Genomic DNA, 8136 nt, shown 5'->3' with positions numbered 1-8136 from the left:
GGACAGCTAGGAGACCAGAGAATGAGTCAATGATATTGGGTCCCTCCAGTTGATTTGCCATCAAGTGAGTATTACAAACAGACTGTATGTGATAATATCTAAATTCAAGGGATTTTTTCCACATACTTCATAATGACCTAAAGGAGCTTCTTCTCCATCTCCCCCATTCTGTAAGTCTTGCCTTTCCCAATATTTGGCTGATTTTAGCAGAAAACAGTCTCTGTGTTGTTCCACTGCCATCCAGACTAGATGCACCTAGTACTGGATGCTGCGCCCTCTACTAGACACATCAAAAATGTAATCTAAGACCTCAAATACCAAAGTGGGTTAACGGATCACTGGAGAATCATAGAGGCCTCAGCTATAGAGGAAATGGGTACCCATACCCAGAGATCACAACAATGCTGTCTGACGGAGTGAGTCCACCTGAGGACAGCAGGAAACGAGACCTGCAGGCAATTGAAGGAGGCTGCTCTGTGCAAAGACCTTGATTCTAGTCCTGGCTCTCCACTAACTAACTGTGTGATGTTAGACAAGTCACTCAGCCTCTCTGGACCTCACTGAACTCATCTGTAAAATGAAGACTTTGGATTAAGTGAACTCTAGGGTCACCTGAAACTCCATGTTGTCCAACCATATGTCAGATGATCCCTGTTCCAGCTGCTGGTGTTTTTCTTTTTCCTCCTCATATATATATATATGTGTATATATATATATGTGTGTATATATATGTGTGTATATATATATGTGTATATATGTGTGTATATATATATGTGTATATATATGTGTATATATATATAATCAACTTATATATTAGATATATTTTTCGAGAGATTTTAAAGTTAGCTTGAATTTTTGTTGCTATTTCTACATAAATGCAATGTCCCTTTCAGGATGTGTGCACGAAAAATTCAACACAGACAACATATTCTGAAGATGGCTTCTTTTTTTCTAGAGATAATGTCATGATTTTTCTTTGAGTTAATTACTTGATTCCTCTCATCCCAATTTCTTCAAAGCAGTGATTTAGTGCAAATTTAATGTAGATGAAGCATGCCCGAAGGTACATCACCTTGTTATTAGGTTTTAAAAGAAAAAGATTGACCTCACTTTTGAGAAATTAGTTAAATTGAACTTTAAGTCACGTACATGGGATTACACAGCAGCATCTGAAATGTAACAGTAGAATTTTATCATGTGTGTACCTAATGTCCTGAAATTCAACGATTTCTGGGTGGGGGGAGGCGGTGGAGGGGTGAGTGAGGAAATTGGAGGAGCAATGAAAGGAAACATGGAGGGGAGCAAAAGAATGAATAATCAAAATAATGCTAAGGGAGATGCAGAAAAGAATGAAGAACAACACAGGGTAAATATGGGGAAAATCCAAATAAATATAAAACAATAATAATAATTTCTCATGAAACTTAAAATATATATAGAATTAAAAATGCATTACAAGAATAGCATACATATTGAAAGCAGGCAAATGGAAAGTATTCTAACATCCTTCCATTTTCAAGGAAGAAGTAAAAGTACCAATTTATATTAAACATTGATAAGTCAAGGATGCATATTTTCATCTCCTGCATAACCACTAAAAGAATATTAAAAGAGTGTATTACTTCTAAGTGAACAGGGGAGGGAGTGGAATCATAATTTTAAAAAAGTTGATCTAAAAGAAAGCAAGAAAGAAGAGAAAGATAACAAAGAACAGATAGGACAAATAGAAAGCAAATAGTCATATGATAGATTTGAACACAAATTTACTTGTAATGTTATCAAATGTAAATAGAATAAATGCTCCAATTAAAAAACAAAGATTGTCAGATGAGGTTAAAAAGAAAGTGCACCTGGGCCGGCCCCGTGGCTTAGCAGCAGTTAAGTGCGCGCACTCTGCTACTGGCGGCCCGGGTTCGGATCCCGGGCTGCACTGACGCACCTCTTCTCCGGCCATGCTGAGGCTGCGTCCCACATACAGCAACTAGAAGGATGTGCAACTATGACATACAACTATCTACTGGGGCTTTGGGGAAAAAAAGGAGGAGGATTGGCAATAGATGTTAGCCCAGAGCCGGTCTTCCTCAGCAAAAAGAGGAGGATTAGCATGGATGTTAGCTCAGGGCTGATCTTCCTCACAAAAAAAAAAAAAAAGTTCACCTCAATGCTGTTTCAAAAGAAACATCTAAAATATAAGAAAGTAAAAAGATTAAGAAAAAGACACGCCACGCACGGAAAGGTAATGTAGCTATGTTGATATGAGACAAAAAGCATTGTTAACAGAGAGGAACATTTCATAAAGAAGAAAATTTTGGTATAACAGTAAAAATTCTAGATTTGCAACCACCTAATGATATACCCTATACATAAAGTGAAACCTCACAGAAATAAAAGACGAATTCACAATTATAATAGGAGATTTTTAACATACTTCTCTCAGGAAATGAGAAAAAAAGCAGACAAAATCAGAAATAGAAAAGATTTAGACAATACAATTAACAAATTGCACCTAAATGATATATATATATATATAGAATACCACAGCCAACAAATAACTACATAGCCTTTTTTCAAGGGCACATGGAGACATTCACAAAACGACTATATGCTGTGACATAAAGAAACTTTCAAAAAACTGCAAAGAATGATAGCATACAATGTATTCTCTGACAACACTGGAATACAGGTGAAAATTAAAAAAAAAAAAGATAACTAGAATATCTCCCTATGTTTGGAAGTTAAGAAACAGACTTCTAAATAATTCATGAGTCAAAAAAATCAGGGGCCAGCCCAGTGGCATAGTGGTTAAGTTTGTACACTCCACTTTGGTGGCTCAGGGTTTGTGGGTTTGGATCCTGGGTGCAGACCTACACACCGCTCATCAAGCCATGCTGTGGCAGTGTCCCACGTACAAAATAGAGGCAGACTGGCACAGATGTTAGCTCAGGGACAAACTTCCTCACCAAAAAAAAAAAAAAAACTAAAAATTAAAAAAAATCAGAAATCACAATGAAAAGTAGAAAATATTTCAAACTAAATGGAAAATACTATATATCAAAATGTGCAGGAAGAACTTCCGACTTCTGGTAATGTTAAAGTTTTATTAGACTGACCCTTTTGGCAACAGCAATTATAAACTCTGGACAAAATACCAACAAACAAACAAACAAAAAGACCCTCTTTGAAGGCAATGGAGAACAGCGAAAGGCAGACAGAAACTGCAGGAGACATGACCCTTGAATGACAGGAATCATAATGAGTAAGATCCACATTTATCTGGCTTTTCCCTGAAGGAATTCCTCCGGTTCACAACAAAATGGGAATTGAGGTCAAGCAGAAAGAAGCTGTGTATTGGACTGCAGAGTAAGAGACTGGTTTTCAGGACTGCCAGGGCAGCTGAAAATTGAAGGGGCTGGGAAAAGGAAAAATAGTGGGAGAAGCCTAAAAGGCTGGTATCAAGTGCCCTCAAATATTTGGTTGACTTCTGAACCGTGTATGTACAGAGTGAGACTCCAAAAACCCCAGCAGAAAGAAATAGCCAGAAGACTGAGAGAGCAGGAGAGATATAAATTGCCCAGTGCTGGGGAGAATTTGAGCTCAAGTCCTACCAAGTTCAAGGGGCTTTGTAAACACCTCAGACTTTCCATTGAAAGCCCAGAGAGGCCATACCTTAGGAGTAAGGATCACACTTTCTTAAAGGAAAAACTGAAATACATCATTCTAATAAAGCCTAAAATCAAGCCTCCACAGGATCAAAGTGAACTGCCATTAATTCAACTGCCTCCTAGAACAAAACTCAATACTCTTCAGTGGAAGATAACAGAACCCAGAGTCTTTTCAATGCATCACTAACAATGTCCAGTATAAAATACAAAATTAATAGACACACAAAGAAGCAGGAAAATGTGACACACAGTCAGTAATAGTGTTATGCCATGCTACATTGGAGCCTGAAGCAAAGTGAAAAATCAGAAATAGTGATTATGTTTATATTTAAAATTTTGATATTTGTTCATCATAGCATTACTTCTGCATTATTTTTGACTTTTAAAAATACTAATTAAAATAATATTTATCTTGATTACCAAGTTTTTTTGACATTCCTTTAAATTTTTCACTCAAAGTGAGAATCTCATTCTCCTCACCCCAGTGCTGATGTAGAAGCCAATAAAAGAGATAAACAGAATCATAAAAATACTCAAGAAATTTTTTAAAAGGCATAAAAAGAGGGAAAAAGGAACAAAGAAAAGATAGGACAAATAGAAAACAAATAGCAAGATAACAGACTAATAGAATTAAACCAAACCATATTAATAATTGTATTCTATGTAAGGTGTCTTACCACAGAATCTGACAATTCAGTCTGGCAGAGATTGTCAGTCTGGATAAAAAATCAGATCCAACCATATGCTGCCTATGAAAAAAATGCACTTTAAATATGAAGACACAAGTAGGTTAAAAGTAAAAGGGTGGAAAATTACATATGTAGGGGAGGTAAAATTTCTCTTCTACCCTCTTAGGGTTTCCAGCTGGGACTGACATAAAACAGACTAACAGGAGAAAAGCATACAAATTTTATTTAGTAATTTTTTACATGTACATAGGAGCCCCCAACAAGAAAAATGAAGACCCAAAGAAATGGCTAGGCCTAAGTGCTTACATATTAGGTTTAACAATGAGTAGCAATTGTGGAAAAGTAACTAAACTACATGAGGAAACCAAAGAAAGATAAGAGTTATTTTAACAAAGCCTATTTGTACATATTTCTCTCCATCTGGACTCACCGTCTCCGGTAATAAGAATGTTTCTTTTCTCCAGGTATAGGGAGGGTATCTTTCACATGGAAGTTTCATCTCCTGCTTTCAGAAAGAAAAGGGAAGATCAGAGTGCCCTTCTTGCATCCACTGATTTTCAAGTGCCTTTAGTTCAAAATAATTAATATACCAAAGTGGCATATTTTAAAGTATCATATCCTGAACTCCTTCAATACCATGTTAACACTAATCAAAAGAAAGCTGTAGTGGCTACACTCTTTTCAGACAAAGTAGATTTAGTGCAATGAATATTGCCAAAGACTAAAAAGTAATTTCATAATAATACAGGGGTTAATTCCTCAAGAGGACATAACAATCATAAATGCTTATGCATCAAATACCAGAGCTATAAAATATATGAAGCAAAAGCTGATAGAACTGCAAGGAGAAATAGATAAATCCACAATTATAGTTACAGAGTTCAGTATCATTCTCTCAATATTTGATAGAACAAGTACACAGAAAATCATTAAGGATATAGAAGACTTGAATATTGCTATCAACCAGCTTGACCTAATTGACATTTTATAGTTCACTCAACCCAGCAAAAGAAGAATATATATTCTTTTCAAGTATCCATGGAACATCCACCAAGATAGACCATATCCTAGGCCATCAATAAATTTAAAAGGATTTAAGTCACACCAAGCATATCCTTTGACCAAATGGAATTGAAATAGAAACCAAGCACAGAAAAATACCTGGAAAACCTCCAAATATTTGGAAATTAATAACACACTTCTAAATAATGCGAGTGTCAAAAAAAAAATCAAAAGAAAAATTAGAAAGCATTTTGAACTAATTGAAAATGAAAATACAACACATCAAAAGTTGTGGGTGTTGATGAAGCAGTACCTTGGGGGAAATTTATAGCAGTAAACTCCTTCATTAGAAAAGACAAAAGGTCTCAAATCAATGGGTCAGTTTCCACCTTAAGAAACTATAAAAAAAAGAAGAGCAAATTAAATCCAAAGTGAAAATAAGAAAGGAAATAGTAAATATCTGTACAGAAATTGGTGAAATAAAAACCAGAAAACCAGGGGCGGGCCCTGTGGCTTAGCAGTTAAGTGCGCGCGCTCCGATGCTGGCGGCCAGGGTTCGGATCCCCGGCACGCACCAACGCACTGCTTCTCCGGCCATGCTGAGGCCGCGTCCCACGTACAGCAACTAGAAGGATGTGCAAAGGGTAACGTGATACAACTATCTACTGGGGCTTTGGGGGAAATAAAATAAATTAAAAAAAAAAAAAAAAAACAGAAAACCAATGAAAACTGATGAAACCAAAAGTTGTTTCTTTGAGAAAATCGATAAAATCCTTAGTGTGACCTGAATCTTTCTAAATTTATTGAACAGAATAGAGAGTCCAGAAATAGATCCATACATATATGGTCAATTGATTTGAGATAAATATGTCAAAGTAATTCAATGGAGAAAGGATATTTTTCAACAAATAGTGCTAGAAAACTGGATATCTAAATGCAAAAATATAAATCTGAACCCTTCCCTCACACCATCTACAAAAATCAACTCGAAATGGATCACAGACCTAAATGCAAAACCTAAAACTATAAAACTTTTGGAAGAGAACACAGGAGAAAATCTTTGTGACCCTGGCTTAGGCAAAGACTCCTTAGATAGTACATAACAACCACAAAGATTTCTGTTCTTCGAAAGTCACTGTAAAGAAAATGAAAAGACAAAGCCACAGACTGGAAAAAAAAATAATAATGCAAAACAGATAGCTGATAAAGGATTTTTATCCAAATATATAAAGAAAGCATATAAATAATAATAAGAAAAACAATCCAATTTAAAAATGGGCAAACAATTTGAACACTTTACCAGGGAAGATATACAGATGGCATATAAGCACATGAAAAGAAGTTCAACATCATTAGTCATTAGGAAAATGGAAATTAAAGCCACAATGAGATACTACTACATACCTAATGGAATGGCTAAAGTTAGAAAAAGACAATGTCAAGTGCTAAGGAGGCTACAGAGCCACTAAAACTCTCAGTATTGCTAGGGTGAATGTAAAATCGTGCATGCACTTTAGAAATCAGTTCAGCAGTTTAACATAAACTTAAACATACACTTACCATACAGCCCAGCTATTCCGCTGCTAGGGATTTACCTAAGTGAAATAAAAACCTATGTTGACACAAAAATCTGGACATATTACAAATAGATAAATGATTACATCAAAATTGAAAGCTTTTATGCTACAAGTGATATCATTAAAAAAGTGAAAGGAAAAACCACATAATGGGAGAAAATTTTTGCAAATCATATATCTAATAAGAGGCTTGTATCCAGCATACATAAAGAATACTTACAACTCAATAGTAAAATGACAAACAATTTTAAAATGGGCAAAGGATTTGAATAGACATTTCTCCAAAGAAGATACACAAATGGCCAAAAAGCACATGACAAGATGCTGAACATCATTAGCCATCAGAGAAATATAAATCAAAATCACAATGAGATATCACTTCACACCCACTAGGACGGCTAAATTAAAACAGACAATAACAAGTGTTTGCAAAGATGTGGAGAAATTGGGATCCTCATACATTGCTGGTGGGAAATGGAAACTACCAGCAGTGAGAGTGAATAAGTAAATAGCAGCATCTCCTTTTGATGGAATTTCTTCAACCACTGAAATTCATGCTCATGAAGAGTTTGACACAAGAGAGAAACACAGTGAGTGAAAATAGCAGGATAAGGAGCACACAGCTAGACTGGTCTCAGCTGTGGGCTGGAGAGAGCCATGCCTGATGTGCTGTAGATGGGGAGTAGGAAGGCTTGGGCCCTAAGGTAGGCTGGAAGGGATGCGCAGTGAATGAAGGGGGAAGGGAGGGGAGTGATGCTTTGTCTGCAGGAGGTGGAGGCATTAATTCTTGGCCCCTGCCTTTCCCCAGGGGCTGTTCAATATGCTGTACCCCAGCCAGTTCCACAACTCATCCACTGCTGGGCTGCGCTCAAAGCTCCCAGACAGCACTCAGGCACTGAGGAGGGACTTGGGTGGGGTTTAGTCCCTTGCATGATATTCATCAGCCACTCCAAATACACACGCAATTTCAGAAAAACTTGAAAACGAAGGTTCAAAATAAAGCCTCTAATGTGCACCCCCAACCCCAAAATGAATTGAGAGCCCTTACAGAGAAATTCCAGAGTTGGCGCTCTGGGGTAAACTGGGCCCTTCTGCAGGCTGTCTCCTCCACAGGAGGCCAAGGAAAACAGTCACAGAAGGGCAGCTCTCGCTCCGGAACTGCAGTTCATTAAGTATAGCCAGCGGGTGGGAAAGAGCCCAGCCGGG

This window comes from Diceros bicornis, chromosome 6, assembly GCF_020826845.1.
Source record: "Diceros bicornis minor isolate mBicDic1 chromosome 6, mDicBic1.mat.cur, whole genome shotgun sequence".
Classification (NCBI taxonomy): Eukaryota; Metazoa; Chordata; class Mammalia; order Perissodactyla; family Rhinocerotidae; genus Diceros; species Diceros bicornis.
Note: the sequence above shows the minus strand (reverse complement) of the source record.